At 38.2% G+C, this 17,043-nt stretch overlaps 2 long non-coding RNA genes across 2 annotated transcripts in view; both read right to left on the bottom strand.

The window, feature by feature from the left end:
• Positions 1–14,608, bottom strand: part of LOC309627359 — a 30,927-nt gene extending 16,319 nt beyond the window's left edge. The window contains exon 1 of the long non-coding RNA XR_014243705.1: positions 4,116–14,608. This is a non-coding gene — a long non-coding RNA (uncharacterized lncRNA). The remainder of the gene's footprint in view (positions 1–4,115) is intronic.
• Positions 1–16,843, bottom strand: part of LOC309627350 — an 88,730-nt gene extending 71,887 nt beyond the window's left edge. Inside the window, exon 1 of the long non-coding RNA XR_014243693.1 lies at positions 14,619–16,843. This is a non-coding gene — a long non-coding RNA (uncharacterized lncRNA). The remainder of the gene's footprint in view (positions 1–14,618) is intronic.
• Between the last annotated feature and the right edge of the window lie 200 nt (positions 16,844–17,043).

Here is a 17,043-nt window from a genome sequence, read left to right as displayed (position 1 = left end):
AAATAGAAATAAAAGTATGTGACTATACCTCAAGAAATCCATTGGCCAACTGACTGTATCATCACCCATCTAAGCTTAAAATACAGCAGCTTGGACTTCCATTTGATTCCAGGACTAAATGAGGCTGGAAGGAAAACTATCAGAAAGACCTGTATTTAGTAGAGAGAAGAGAGCAACCAGTATAATAGTAATATGTGTGGAGAAATAGAATCCATGAGTGCAAATGAATAACATCTTCCTTTTCCATAGAATTCTTTGGGTTCTCAGTGCCAATACAGACATTAGGCTTTTGCCTAATGGCCTTTGTGAAGAAACGTAAAGGCTAATGAGCTCTCTCAAATACACCGAATGTGACGATATTCTCTAATCTTTCTCTTTTCTAACTATGCTTCTCCCAATTTCCTTCTCTCTGCCTTCTCTCTCTCTCAAACACACACACACTTGCCCCACCACCACACACACACCCCTTCTCATGTTCTTTCTCTCCTAAGGTCACACACCACACTCCAGAATCAGATAAATCTGGTTCAATCATTAGCCCAGGCATTTACTAACTATTTTTTTTTTCTTAATTCTTGGAAATAGGCATGCAAATATCACTTATCTCACGTGGTTATTTTGAAATTTCAATAACATGAGTAACTCACTAAGCACAATGACTGGTGTATAGGGAGCGTACTGTGAATGGTATCAATAATAATGATAATGTTGACGATGGTGATAATAATAATGACAGGGGGAAATACAGATGTGATAATGGTGGCTTCCTTGCAGGGATTTGCAGAGCAGTTGTCTATGAATTAACTATTTCAGCAAGGGAAGCTATCAATATCAGGCACATGATGTCCTAACCCCTTCCCTAACCCTGATTAAAGGGAAAGTTCCAGGACAAATGATGACTGGCAAAATCAATAATTCACAGTGTGACAGACTGAGATGTTGCCCAATGAAAGGAGGAAAATAAGGTTCAGAGTAGATTTAGCCAAGGTGTGTTGGCTTTGGATTCTTGTTTATGTTTTAAAGGAACATCAACTGATAGATTCGTCAGAAACACTTAGTGACCACACACAGAAGAGAGTCCCAAAGGCAGTGAATTGATACCTGGAATGCCCTAGGTTTAGGCACCTTTGATCTAACCATTTTGGGGGCACTGGGCCATTCTGAATTCACACGAACGATGGGGATTACAAGTGTGACCAATATTATCAATTCCTAGGGAGTGCTAAGAAGGCAAGTCTGGTTTGGAGGCATGAACAAGAGGGATTACTGGTGTGACCACACGAGGGAGAGGAACCAGGAGGGACTCGTGTAGAAAGACTAAATGAGCCATTTAAATGATATTTTTGAAAGCTTTAATGGAGCGAAACAAAGTTTACAGTACAATTTTAAGTGAAAAAAAAAAGCAGTATTTATAATTGTATATTCAGTAAATAATTTGAAAAATACAAAATCTAGCTCATTTCTTCATTACTTCCTCATCCCCCGATACACCCACACCCAAGATAAGAAGAAAAGGTGCCATAATGTTCATGGTTCATATCTGAGTGATAAGGACTTAAGATAATTGTTTTTGTCCCTTCTTTATCATTTTCTGTTTTCCAAAAAGTTCACGATATGTATGCATTAACTACACAATTGACAAAAATAAGAACAAAAAAACCTGTTTCCTTGGTTTGTTAGACTCACCTACTTCACCTAGCCGACTCCTACTTAATCTCCCCGCTCATTTAGCTCTTACTTTATCAAGGAAGACATCCCCCCATCCCAACAATGTAATGGGAAGAGCCATGACATTATCCCCATAGCGCTCGTCTTCATCCACCACTTATTCTATGCACTGTAATTCATTTTCTGTTTCTCTACTAAATGGTAAGCTCTGAGAACAGGGACCATGTGTTTCTACATCACTGTTGTATTTCAGTGCTTATAATACCTGGTCCCTAGGAAGGATAGTAAAAACAAAGAATTGATGCAAAAAAAAAGAGGACATGAGAAAAGTTTAACTTTAGTGAGTAGAACCAGAAAGGGCACCTAAGCAAAAGGGTGTCTGAAGGCAGGAGAACCAGGGCAGGGAAGAGAATTAGTGCCTGAAGCAGTACTAGCCAGCTGAGGGCAAAGGAAGGTGGAGAAAGGCAGGTTGAGCTCATCTTATGACCGCTGAAGTTCAGTAATAGTCTTCAGCTGACAAAAGGGATGAGGAGACACTGCCCAGGCTTTGGAGGAGAGAATTGGCATGGCTGGGAAGAAATTAGGAGGAAAGGTTTTACGTCTGGGACTAGACAGCATTATAAGTGGAAACACAGAAGGCATTACTTCAGATCTAAAACGGAAGCAGAGGCTCTTGATTTTCCGGAGTCCTAAATATGCTATGTCATCCTCCTGCTGTCACCTCTTCAGGAGACCTGGCAGCACCTCCTGCCCTCCTCACCCCAGGTAAGCTGGGAGAGGAGAAGGGATGGAGGGAGGGAGAGAGACTAATGATCTATACAGGGGGAAACAAACGCAAGCTCTCCAGACCCCATCACAACCAGGAGCCTCCTGCCTCACTGCTGTTTTTGAAGGGATGGTGGCTTTGTTTGTATTCTTTTGAGGAAATCTATTTGCATGTCAAACTTTTTATCTTGGTTAACCCACTAGCTAAGCAAATAGAACCAAAGCTGACAAAATATCTCTTTAGGACAGAACTCAAAGCCAATTGTGTCAGCTTCCTGTTTTAAAAGCTGCTTTGGTTTCTGGACCCTGTAAGAGAACGCTTGCCTCATTGAGTTAAAGCTGCTTGAAGGAGGTGAGTGTCTATCCTGGGGAATGTTATTATGTAAAAGACTGTAGGAAACAGTCTTGGGTCTTCTGCTTGGCTCCGCTGTCACGAGAGAGTTATGACAAATCCAATGCACCACTCCAGGAATATTTTAATTACAAAGGAATTGGAGCATTAGCAGGTTATCTTCAGAACACTGAGCTTAAACTGGCCAAAGTCTATGTCCTTCTCAACAAAATTCTTGAAGAACAGCTAGTGTTAACAACCAGAAAAAAAAAAAAAAAAAAAAAAAAAAAAAAAAAAAACCCGCATCTAGGAGCATAAGATAATCAAGAACCCTGCAATGTACTGCAGCATTCTGCTTCAAATTGGAAAATGACATTTTGATCTCTCTGAGCCCACCCATTCATGGCTACTCTGGGAATTAGTTCTCAGATCATATGGAAGCCTAAAACGTGTTTACGACATTAGAACATTTTAAAGTTTTGAATTGATATATTGTGGCCTGTGGTGTTTTCACTAGGTCCTTCTGGGTGAGGTGTTATGTTACGGCAGTTAGTCTTTATTTTAATTTTATTTGGATGCTGAAATGTTTTCTTGCTAACTTTTGTGGACCTGAAGGAAAGTATTTGCTGATACTCACCATGCAGAATGGTTGTCAGTGTGTGCATTAATCAGCATTCTGGATTCAAAGCAATGGAACCCGATTCTAGATCAATTCAATGGAAGTGAATGATAAGAAGGAAGTCACAGAACTGATAGAAGGCTGGAGAACTAGGCTTACAAATGAACAGGCATCAAAAGAGCTCCAAAGTATTAGGAGGAAACACAGCAGTAGTTCCATAGCAGGAAATGTCTGACCAGCTGGAAATCAAATGATCTTTACCTAACACTCTCTTCTAGAGCTACTAGGTCAAAATTCAAGGCCTCAGCATATGGGTAACCTAGAGGAGGAGAAAGAATGGAAAAGCAGCCCTACCTCACACCCTGACTATATACAATGAAGAGTTGCCCCGAGGACATCAAGGTGCTCTTAGGAAGGAAGAATTGCATGTGGCTAGCCAAAAGATGGTAAATAGTCATTCTGGTCTGATAATCATAGGAAAGAGATGCAGAAAGATCCTTTAGAGATCGGTTAGCATAACCTACAAATTGAACACAGCCAGGTTCCCTGATCTCAGGAAAAAATGCTAGCCAAAATATCATACTAGTGCACCAAATGCTTTCATCTGATTTTTTAAAAATGCATTTTTACCTTTTAAAAAATTGGTTTTAAATTACAAAGAAAAAATGGTCATTTTGGAAAACCTTCAAAATGCATAGAAGCAGAAAAAAGAATACATATGTTATTACTCACAATTCCATCATTCCAAATACTGATGAGATTCCAGTTATTTCCTTCTGTTTCCTTTGTATGCTTATTTCTCAAATATATACACTTGTATATTCTACTTTTCTTCTTATCTTCATAAAAAGAATTTTCCGTATTATTAAAAGCATCTCGTAAATGTTATTTTAATGGTTGCATAATATTCAATTGCTTTGTCTACCATTAAGTCACTATAGTCTTTGAGAAATATTTACTTTGTGTCATCATTAAAAATAAATATCAATAAACAACTTGGTACGTAAAATTTCTTTTTTCCATTTTAACAAAATATGGCTTACTTGTAGTAGAAATATTAGATAGAAAGGTCTGAAACTTTTCAAACTCTGTTACAAGCAAACCATATTGGATTTTCAATCCACCAGGCAAATTTGAGAAGAGCAAATCACGTATCTCCCTTCATATTTGAATATTATAATAAAAAATACATGTGATCATTTAATAGTCAGTGTGGAATCTCTACTGGTTTAAACGATGCTTCCTTGTTTGTACTTCTCCGAATGTTGGTGAGTTTGGGACTGTTAATGGAAGGTATAGGAAAAGGAGTGCCAGACAGGGACCTAATTCTGAAGTCTGAAGTTCGTTTGCTTATTAACTTGTGACTTGGGCAAGTTATTTAACTTCTCTCATACTCTTTCCTCATTCGCAAAATAGGGAAATAATAATAACCATCATAGAGTGTTGTGAAGATTCAATGAAGTCATCATGCATAAAATTGCTTTGTAAAATATAAAACTATCTTTAAATCAAAGCGTTTTCTTAGATGTCAATATATCTTGGAGGTTTGGGTGAGGGGTGTCCAGAAAAAGCTCATCTAAGTTCATGCCTCCTTTCACACGAGTCCAGCATCATAAAGTACAGAAATCCCTGCTGTGTTTATGCATGCCAAATCTAATATTAGATCATCAGAGGGTGTCTGATTGAAATTAGTCCCGCTTTCCTCACCTGGCAATGTAGTAGCAAATTAACTTTTTCTTATCGTAAAAGAATTGCATCTACTTCTCAGGATTTTACCAATATTAAAACTAGAGTGTGGTATAGTGAAAGAATGAAGAGAAATCCTAACTTTAACCCATTATATCTCCCTCAACATGTTCTCCATCAATAATATTCTCAAGAAGATCCGTTCCCCCCAGATTTCTCCCACCACCTTCTTCCAAGTTCAGGATGAGTTATATCAATGGTTACAGTGCCATACAATTAAAAACATCACAAGGGACAGATATACAAACCAAGTAACCCCACCAGGTATCACAGAGAACACCTTAGTCTCCCAGGACTTAGTGCCAATTGAGTCAGGAAGTTTGTAACTATCTATAAGCCAGGGATTTAATATAGAATCAGGAAAAGGTCAATGATAGGCTTTTGGGGAGATTCTAGTATGCTTCTTATTCCACTTAATAATTCCTAGAGTTCCTGAATCTCAGGACAAAGCTTGTCCTGACTAGAGTGTGATCTAAAATTGATGGAAAGCCTAGAAAGAATCCAGGTGTATTCTTGATTTTGTGTTGTAGTAAATGTGTGTATAGTCCCCAAAGATTCATTTTCAAAAGGAATTAATTAAAAACCCACCCACCCACCTCCCCAGGTAAGGGACAACAGGAAAGCATGGCTAAGGTTTTCTAAGATGTTGTCTTTTAAAAATAAATTGTTTGGTAAGTTCCCTTGTAGAAATAATGGTGGATGCCTCTAAAACATGACTCATTGTCATGAATCCTATTTCCCTATTTTTTAGGGAAATCACATCTTCTAAAACAGCATAGCTCCAGGTAATAAAAGACCAATTCATATAGAAGGCAAGCACTGTTAGGGAGTTCTATATTCTTTGCCAGCTTTTCTTCGTGCTATTCTAAGGAACTACGGGTGGCAAGATCAGGTGACTAACAACAAAAGTTCTGGAGTCAGACTGCCTTGGTTCAAAGCAAAGCATCTCCATACAAAAGCAATGTGCTTTGGGGAAGATGCTAAATACACAGAATCATAGTTTTCCTCTCTGTAAAATGAGAGGAGTAATAGATTCTACATCTTAGACTTGTCATGAGTATTAAATAATTTGTGTAAACCAATTACAGCAGTTCCTAGAACATATTAAAGCTCAATTAGTATTTAGTGGTATTATTTTAAGAATTAGAACTTCAAGAAACTGAGTAGAAAAATAAAAGCTTTCCTTAGGTAAGTAAACTTTGGAAATCATGGTATGGTTATACTTTTTTTGAGATTCACAACATAAATTTATTTATTAAAGGCTCTGAAAAGTCCTGCACATGTTTAACACAATTTTACTAAACTTAATTAACCACACACTCATTTGGAGCTTTTTATGTGCTATACCTTTTTAACATCTCTCCTCATCATCCCCTCCAAATTAGCATTTCATTCATTCATGGAGTAATAATTCAAAATCTCCCTTTAGAAGCATACACCTTAAGACAGCATTACAGATGGCAAATCTCACTTCTTAGGAAGTGTGAAAGTGGTCTGACTATAACATCTGTCCCCTCTCTACTCTGTATTTGGGATAGCCAAGTATATGTCCTCTTCACACTTGGTTTGAGAAAATAGCCTTCTTGGAGGAGAAATTTTCTCTAGACATGTTTTATAAGAAGCTTTTGTTTCCTTCTAGAATGACCACTCCATCAGAGAACCCCAAACGCCCCAGGAAAGATAATCTCCATCAATGGGATGATGTATGTGTTTTGCAAGTTACTGGTGCTTGAATTACTAAAATTCCTGAGTCTTCTATGCCCTCTTTTGCTGTAAAGTGCTGGTATGGGCGTGTGCCTCTTTTTATTAAGTGAAGAAGAAAAAATTTTTCTCTCTCTTCTTTTCTTGAGGTTCAGCAGTGTACTTGACTGAGACAGTTTACAGAAAAATGCCAAGGTCATTGGTATTGGTGACCCCAGTATGTAGAGACTCCTCAAGGCTATTCCCAGAGATGTCAGAGTGCAAACCTGACCCATGGAATTCATACTTCCTTTGCCTGCTCCTGGGTCCAGAGATTCCCTGATAAAGTATTTTTTACTTACAGATGTCAGATCTTTTCCACCCTCCTTTAGGCTAACCCATAAATATGCAGTGTGGTGTGGATGTGGGTGACATTTTTCTCTTGGACATTTTTGTCTACAGGAAATACCATTTGTTCCAGGTACACTCCAGACACAATTATGAAGGCTCAGAAGATCCTGTACTATTTCTCTGCTCAAGTTGTTAGTGAAAACAATTTTTTTAATGGTATAACTAGCACTCAGTGTAACTCATGGTGTGAGTTATCACATATCCTTTGCAATTTTAAATAAAGACTAATGATTCAGGAACAAAATTATTGAAAAAACCCTTGACCCATATACTCTGGTTTGAAGCGAGGGGTACTTTGATTGGTCTATCTTGGATTGTGTGGATTCCTAAAACCAGTCACCAGAAGTCAGCATCTGTGATGAGGCTGGGAGTGTGAGCTGAGGCTGGGAGTACCATGATAACCATGGGAATTGGGGAAGAGCAGTTCCTATAAAGGAAATAACTGGTAGAAGTTTCCAGAGGTTCACTTAGGAGGAGAAACACAGTAAAAGAAGAAACTTGGGGACTAGGTAGAGACCAGATAATATAGGACTTGAAGACCACATTATTAAAGGTAAAGCATAATCAAAGACTTCAGTAAGTACCTATCATCATGGCCCAAGATGGCCCTTGGGACTTGGCCTAAGTCTCTGCTTCAAATTCACCATGAACAAATCGCCTTGTCCTGCATACTTCAGCCACGTGACACTATACATCTCACCAAATCACCACGTCCAACCTTCTTTAAGAAATATTTTGGACATATTATTTCTACTACTTTGAATGTTTTGCACCCTCTCATAAGATGATTCTTAAACTTCTTAAGCCTACTGGGGTGACTCTGAGGGTTTTCCCTCATAGCCCTTGTAACTACTTGTAATTATATATTTATCTGTGTGATTATGTGTCTATTGTGTGTCTCCACCAATCAACTTGAAGCCCTCTGAAATCGGGACCCACATTGCTGTTGAACGTCATTTTATTCCCCTGGCTCAGCACAGTACCCCAGCACTCTATATGTGCGATAAATGTTTGTAGAATGGATAGATTAATAAACACACCTTATATTTCAATCATTTTCTGAGTATAGAATATCCTCTCATACTCTTGTGGTGCTGTATGTGCTACACTTCCCTTCCCAGATTTTCTGCACGAAAGCTTTCGCTCCTGTGTTATAAAAACTCATTTTCTTCCCCTCTTCTACACTGTCCCAGACTTTCCATTCTCTCTCAGAAAAACAGATGCTTCCGGTATGTGACCCTAATCACCCAGTGCATACTTCCATAATGGCAAGCCATTGCACTTTATTGTAAATTATGCTTCTATTACCTACTTTCACTGCACAGTGTGTTCCTTAAGAGCAAGTAACTTTGCATCAGCAACAACTAGCAAAATGCATGCAACACAGCAGTCATTTCATAAATGTTTCTTAAATTAATGAATAAGGTGAGAAAATAATAGTTTATTACTGAAAGAGGCCACAGAAATCCCTTCATTTTATAAATGAGAAAGTCACTTTGCATAATAATGTTATTTTATCTTCCAAGTCAACCAGAAGATGAATTATGTGTCTCTCTTGGCCATCATTATATCCTAAATGTCTAGTGTTATGCACAGTATATATATCCAATGAATAATGCTTAAATGTTAAAGTTTAAAATCTCATAATCAATTAGTGACAGTGCTAGTTTAAGAAGTAAGATATTCAGAGGCTTCCCTGGTGGTGCAGTTGTTAAGAATCCGCCTGCCAACACAGGAGACACGGGTTTGAGCCCTGGTCTGGGAAGATCCCACATGCCGCAGAGCAGCTAAGCCCGTGCGCCACAACTACTGAGCCTGCGCTCTAGAGCCCGCGAGCCACAACTACTGAGCCCGCGTGCCACAGCTACTGAAGCCCGCGCGCCTAGGGCCCGTGCTCCACAACAAGAGAAGCCACCACAGTGAGAAGCCCACGCACCGCAAGGAAGAGTAGCCCCCGCTCGCCACAACTAGAGAAAGCCCGCACACAGCAACGAAGACCCAATGTAGCCAATAAATTTAATTAATTTAAAAAAGAAAAAGAAATGCTTAAAAAAAAAAAAAGTAAGATATTCAAATGCCAGATTCATTTTCTATTTCTCAATGTGTGCCCCGTTAAAAAGTGCTGTCTTCTTAGAGTTGTTTTCAAAGTAAAGGAAAACACCTATGCATTTCCAACTTAATAAAATAATCCCCCTTTATTCTGTTTCCTCCCTTTTTCTCTATTTTAAGGTTGACCTTTCTCCCTTGAAAGACCATCATAATCTAAACTCTCCAGTTTGGATTCAGTTCAAATCCAAATCAAATAATCAACCCTGAGCACAGGGCAGTCACGGCTGTGGTTCTTGGGAAGCAAACCAGGTCAATGCATATTGACATAAAGCTAGCATACAAGCCCCTGTGTTCCCCTGTCCATTAGTAAAATACCCTCACATCTTTCAAGATCCATCTCTAGCATTCTCTGCTAAAACTGGTTAAATAAATTATAGTGGCTCTTCACCACAAGATATTTTGCAACCATTAGAAATCTTTCAAAGACTCAAAGACTTTTCAGTGAATTGGTGAAATAGTCAGTACACAATACTAGGTGATGAATTGGGAGAGAAAATTATATCTATCATTTGATCTCAATTTTGAGATAAATGGATGAGAAAAAAAAACACATTGAAATATTAAGAGTGGTTTTCAAGAGGGATAATTCTCTAGTAAATGTCTTCCCTCTATTTTTTATCTATTTTCCAAATATTTTTCCAACGAGCATGTAAAAACTCTTGAACCAGTGAAAAATAATGTTGTAATAATTCTCATGAAAGGATCTACCATTAGTCATTTCTACATCAGTGTGGTTTTATTTTATTACTTTACCCCCTTCAGAGGCATTTTCTCTCAAACTTCTTTTCTCATTGTGAAATAAAAGGCTTTCTTTCCATTCAGAGGGCTTTCAAAAATAAGAGGAACAGGAACAAACAGTACTGGGGAACAAATGTGTATGGTTGGAAAGAGCATGGATTTTTGGAATCAGAAAAATGTGAGTTGAGTCTTAAGTCTGCCCTTTACCAGGAGAATAATCTTCACTAAGTTGACTGAGCCCGCTAAGATCCAGTTTTTTCATTTGAAAACCGGAATTGTTAATGAGAGGAAGACAGGGCACAGTAAAGAGGAATTAATATGGTACGGTGAAGATAAGATGGACTGGGTTAGTCCGATAAAATGGGAGAAAAGAGGAGCCGTGACCCACCCAGGCTCAAGGTGAGTAAAAAATTACTTAAGTTTACTTAGTGTCTATTATGTCCTGAAGTGTGCTTTGCTTTGAATGTAACTATACTGGTTTACTAAATGACAGCTGTATAAGCAATGTGGTTAAAGTGATTGGCTTGGGATAGGTAATCCAAAGCTGAAGTACTTATAGGTGCCAGGTTACCCAGTGACCTAATTTAGGACTAAGATATGTATATATTTTCTCTACATTAGTATCAGTTGAATACTTTTTAAAACTACTGATGCCTGGGATTCTTCTCAAATCAGTGAAGGTGAGATTCAGGCCTTCATAATTTTTAAAAGCCTTTTAAGGTGATTCTAATGCGCAGACAGATTTGAGAACCATTGATCTGGGCTTATCGTCTTTACTATTTTTCTTGTTGCTTGTGTCTCCCTTCAAACTTTCCTTTCACTGTGATTTAAAGAATGTTTACAATAAGGAGCTTCTCAACTGGAAGATATATATCAGGGTTATTGTTTCAATAGCAGCTGAGCCTACACCTTTACGTCAAGGAGGCATTAGGGAGTGATGGAGACTAGGATAAACTGGAGAGCAAATGTCCTGTCTTAAGAGGCATCTGCTACTCCCTCATCTAATGCCTGTTGTTGCCAGGTGGAATGCCGACCCACTGTTGGGGGTTTTTACCCTTTAAAAAGAAAAACCAGAACTCAAGATTTTCTGTAACATCTCTTGATTTTTAAATGTTGGCTCAATTTTTGTATAATAACGTAGGAGACAACCAAACCATGTCTGTGAGCCAATCCCACATTTTAGCCACTAGTTTGTGATTTGGGGATTAAAATATGACATAAGCATCTATCATAGGACTCTTGGAAGGGCTGGAGGAATGGACTATTTCAATGAAATATACCTGCTATGAAACAGTCTATCTTCAGGCTGTTGAGAAGTTGGTTCTTATCTCTGCACAAGGGACACAGCACTTGCACTGATGTTGGCAGTGTTTACTACTTAAGCCTGCTCACCTGGTTTGGGTCCACTCCCAGAGACCCAAGCCAATCCCTGCAGGGGCCATAATGATAATTCCTAACACCCTAGAGGTAACATACGTAAAGTGCATATTACAGCACCTGCACATAGAAGACATGCGATAAATGTTTGCTTTCTCATCCTCTCTTAATTGTCTGCCTTTCCTCCTCTCCTAGGCTCCCCTAAACATTTGACATGTCATCTTCTTCTCCAGCATAGCCTTGGTCAATGCAATTGACTGCTGCTCTCATTGTCTTTAGAGCTTTTGAATATCTGATATAAACATTTATTGAGCATCCTCTTCCCTACCCAGAGATCAGCAAGTAATTCTGACAGAGTAGTTCTAAGGCAAAACAGGTGTAAAAGAAGGGCAATTTGACAATATCCATAAAAATGTAAATTACCCATCCTCTTTGACACGTGAATTCATCTAGGAATTTATTCTACAGATAGGCTTATACATGTACTCAGAGACGATGAATTTGGAATGTTCAGTGCAGCATTTTTTGTGTGATTTCAAAAATTGAGAACAACCTAAATATTTATCGAAAGGGAGTACATATTTATATAATAGGGGCCCCTAAAGCCACATGTCTCAACCAAGGGCAATTTTGCACCTCAGGGAACATTTGGCAATTTCTGGAGATAGTTTTGGGTTTTATGACTGGGAAGGTGCTACTGTCACTAGTGTGTTTAGGCCAGAGATGCTGCTAACATCCTACAATTCACATGACCAGCCTCCACATCAAAGAACTATCTGGCCCCAAATATCCGTAGTGCCAAGATTGAGAAACCCTAGCTTTGCAGATACTAAAGAGAATGAGCTTGTCTGTGTAGGCTGATAAGGAGTAATCTTGAAGACACATTGTTAGGAGAAGTAAGGCACTTTTCTATTTTCATTTAGGTAACTAAAGAGAATAAAACACACACACAATGCACACATATGTATACACCCTATGTATACTAGTATATCATATATGCATATATGTTTGTATATTTAAGTATTTCTGGGGAAATAAACTTCAACATTTCCTAACAAGTTGCTTCTGGAGAGAGGTCTAAGAAACTGGTGATCCGCAGTAGAGTGTAAGCATTGCGCTTTATACACTTTTGTATTGTTTGAAGTTTTCAGCAAATCTTCTTATTTCATTTTCAGTTGAAATTTAGATTTTATGCCTGTTGTTAAGTACAATGGGTAAAGGTAAAATGGGACCGTGACCAATATGTCTCCTTTTCTATTCCCTTCCTTTCCCTCCAAAAAGGCATCCTCCCATTCAGGATATCAGGACTCTTCTCTTATCACAGTGGTCTCCTAAGAAAAGCTCAGCTATCAGTAATTTTTACTTTAATAAAAATTTAATTAAAATGTAAGCTCTATTAGGAAGATTTATGTTTTCAACCTTGTTTTTTCAAATTCTACTATGAAATAAAAAATCGTGTCATGTGTAGTGGGATTTTAAGGATGGAGTACATTCTGGAGACGGGAAGATATTTTTGGAGCTGCTGAAATGGTGCCAACTATGGAAGCATCCTGCTTAAATCTCTGGTCAATTTTCTTTTGGGACTATATCTCTTTATTCGCATGCTCAGAGCATTCACAAAACTTTATAACATGTCAGTTCAGTGATATATACTACAAGCTTCAAGGAAGCTAAAATTTTTGGTTTGATTTTGGGAGTTTACTTTTGTTTCCAAAAGTTTCCAATTAACCCTAAAATTAAAACCTCTGTCCCTAATTTCAAGAATCAATCATGGCATTTTCTAGTTAACTGATGGTTATTCTATGCGACAAGAAACACTAAAAAAGTTAAATCCTGTTATAATTGAAAAAGGAAAACCCTTGGACTTCCCTGATGGTCCAGGGGCTAAGACTCCATGCTCCCAATGCAGGGGGCCCAGGTTCGATCCCTGGTCAGGGAACTAGATCCCACATGCTGCAACTAAAGATCCCACATGCGGCAACTAACCCGGTGCAGCCAAATAAATAAATAAATATAAAAAGAAAAAGAAAAACCGCAATTTAAGTAAAGCTTCCTGGTGTCTTCAATTTTTATCAACAAACAAGAAAACAATTTGGGGCTGGTGTCATGACGTAGTTTGTAAGAAAAAAATTCTGAAAATATGGTGATGTGGGATAGGGACTGGTATTAGAGATATTAAATAAAGTTGACATATAAAGGGCTATATGATCTTATTGGCATTTGTGTTGTGCATATTTAGAATCTTGCAAGACAGTAAATACTTTTTTAAAAAATACCACCTCTTTACTATGTAAAATAGTCTTTTATAGATTGGCCTCTTTGTTATATCAGCCCTTCCAATCAAGCATCCAATTGTAATCCTGGCTCCCTTCCTTGAATCAGTTTTCACTAGTTGTATATTCAATACACAGCCAACACTATATAGTTATGGTCTCCATCTGCAGACTCCTATATCTTCAATGGCCGTAGGAAGATTTCCTTTGGGTACTTTGAATAGAGACAAAATAGGCAATCGATGACCCTGAAGCAATTATAAAGCTGGGTTGTTCAATTCTTTATGGTAAGAATTCATGTGCCTAACTCCCAACATAACATCACTGCATATAAATGCAATAAAAACTATAGGCTCAGACTCAATTCTGGCATCACATATCAGAACATTGCATCTTAGCAAAAAAATTTCTCAGGTGACGAGAGTGGCATGGACATATACACACTACAAAATGTAAAATAGATAGCTAGTGGGAAGCAGCCGCATAGCACAGGGAGATCAGCTCGGGGCTATGTGTCCACCTAGCAGGGTGGGATAGGGAGGGTGGGAGGGAGATGCAACAGGGAGGGGATATGGGGATATATGTATACGTATAGCTGATTCACTTTGTTATACAGCAGCAAGTAACACAACATTGTAAAGTAATCATACTCCAATAAGGATGTTTTTTAAAAAAAATTCTCTGGTGAAATAAGCTGCATATAGTTACAGAAATGCTTCAGCCATAAATGCGATTGCCATTAAAAAAATCACGTTAACGAAAGGTCTACCATTTAGAGAGTCAAAAGAGCCATCTAACATGCTCTGCAAAAAGAAATTCTCAGTTTCTGCCGGTGAATCCCCAAATTAAAATACTTTTCAGTGAGCCAAATACTATGGATAACATAAGTATAATTACTTACCTCGGGTGACCACTACAGTAGCCTCCTAATTGTTCTCTTTCAACAGAAAATAACAAACGTCTCCAAACTAGCCTCCATGGTTTTGTCAGTGTCATCTTTTCTAAATGACAGTCTCATCTGGTCACTCTCCAGTTTCAAAACATGAGTCATCCCTGTGATCCTCAGGGTAAAGTCTTTGGAGATTATCTTCAGAGAACAAACAAGACCTTTCATCATCTTACCCCAGCCAGTTTTTCTAGCTTCCCTCCCTTCAATTCTCCTACTCTTTCCTTGTACTTCAGCAATACCCTAATAATTGCAGTTCCCTGCATATTTCTATTATTTGATGCTCAGGGATAGGACTAGTTTGAGGAGGGTGAGGCTTTTGCCTCAGATGCGGAATTTAAGAAGACGTCAAAAAAAAAAAATCAGTAATCAAGGTAAGTAATGTTATAATGCAATCTTTAAAAAAATAAATGCAAAAGTCCAAAATGAATAAAATATCAAACTATGTTATATATATATACTATTACGCAAATGTCAAAGGTATTTATCTGTTGATCATCATTCCTCACTTTGTGTATCTGTTCTGTATTTGTTTATTTTATTAATCTTATTCATCCTTCAAGAAATACCTCTCCTAGGAAGCTTTCTCTGATTTTTCCCTTTGCAGAAAGAACTGGGGGCTCCTTATTCTGAACTACCATGGTGCCTTATACATGCTTCTATTTTTGCACTTATCACCCCATGTTTAATTGTAAGTGTGTGTGTGTGTGTGTTTGTTTGCTTATTTATCTCTGCACCAACTTGAGGTTAGAACACTGTGGATTCCTTTTACGTGTTTCTTTCAAGTCATTACGCTTAGTGTCCCCAACATATCTTATAGAGACTATGGTAAGCAGAGTTCCAATATGGCCCCATAATCTCTTCCCCCTGGTGTTATGTTCATGATTAAGTTACATTATATGACAAGGGTAATGGGTCCCACTCCCTTGAGTAGGTTACATTATAATACAATTATAGAGGAATTTTGCAGATGTAATTAAAACCCCAAATAAGTTGAATTTAATCAAAGGGGAAATTATCCTGGACAGTCCTGACTTAGCAAGTGGAAAGCCTTTAAAAGAGGGCTTAGGCTTTCCCTGAAATCAGAGATGATCTTGTTGGCTTTCAGAAACAAGTTACCATAAGTTCTACAGCTGTAAGAAGATGAGTTTTGCCCCAAAACTGAATTTATTTATGTAAAAGCATGTGATCACCATCTTCTCATTTAGGCATATATGCATTGACGTTCATGTATCTTCATAGAAAGTTTCTAAAAGTATATACAAATAGTAGTCAATGGTTGTTAAGCCCTGGAAAGCTGAATTGAAATAAAAAACAATTTTTTTTTTAAGTTTTTACTAATCATTAGAGAAATGCAAATCAAAACCACAATGAGATATCACCTCATGCCTGTTATAATGACTAGCCTCAAAAAGAAAAGAGATAAATGCTGGTGAGGATGTGGAGAAAAGAAAACCCTTGTTTACTGTTGGTGGGATTGTAAACTGGTACAATCAGTATGAAAAACAGTATGGAGATTCCTCAAAAAATTAAAAATAGAACTGCCATAAGATCCAGCAATTCCACCTCTGGGAATATATCCAGAGGAAACTAAAACATTATGTTGAAGAGAGAGATATTTGCATCCCCATGTTCATAGCAGCACTATTTACAATAGCCAGGACATGGAATCAAGCTAAGTGTCCATCAATGGATGAATGGATAAAGTATTTGTGGAATATTATTCAGCCCCGAAAAAGTGCAACAAAGTGGATGGAACTTGAGGGCATTATACTAAGTGAAATAAGTCAGAGGAAAATAAATACAATATGATTTCACTTATATGTGACATCTAAACAAACAAAAAAAACCAAGCAGATGAACAAACTCAGACATAGAGAAAGAGATCAGATTTGTGGTTTCCAGAAGCAGAGAGTAGGGGTAGGGGGAATTGGATGAAGATAGTCAAAAGTTACTAACTTCCAGTTATAAGATAAATAAGCACTAGGGGTGTAATGTACAACATGATAACTGTATTTAACACTGTAGTATGATATATATATATACATATATATACGCATACACATACATATGAAAGTTGAGGGACTTCCCTGGAGGCACAGTGGTTAAGAATCCACCACCTGCCAATGCAGGGGACATGGGTTCAATCCCTGGTCTGAGAAGATGCCACAGGCCACAGAGCAACTAAGCCCGTGCACCACAACTACTAAGCCTGTGCTCTAGAGCCCGTGAGCCAGAACTCCTGAAGACTGCATACCACAACTACTGAAAAGCCTGTGCACCTAGACCCACTTCTCTGCAACAAGAGAAACCACCGCAACGAGAAGCCCGCACACTGCAACGAAGGGTAGCCCCCGCTCGCTGCAACTAGAGAAAGCCC

The sequence above is a fragment of the Balaenoptera borealis genome (assembly GCF_965194805.1).
Source record: "Balaenoptera borealis genome assembly, chromosome: 4".
Taxonomy (NCBI): domain Eukaryota; kingdom Metazoa; phylum Chordata; class Mammalia; order Artiodactyla; family Balaenopteridae; genus Balaenoptera; species Balaenoptera borealis.
This window is presented reverse-complemented; position numbering and strand designations above follow the sequence as displayed.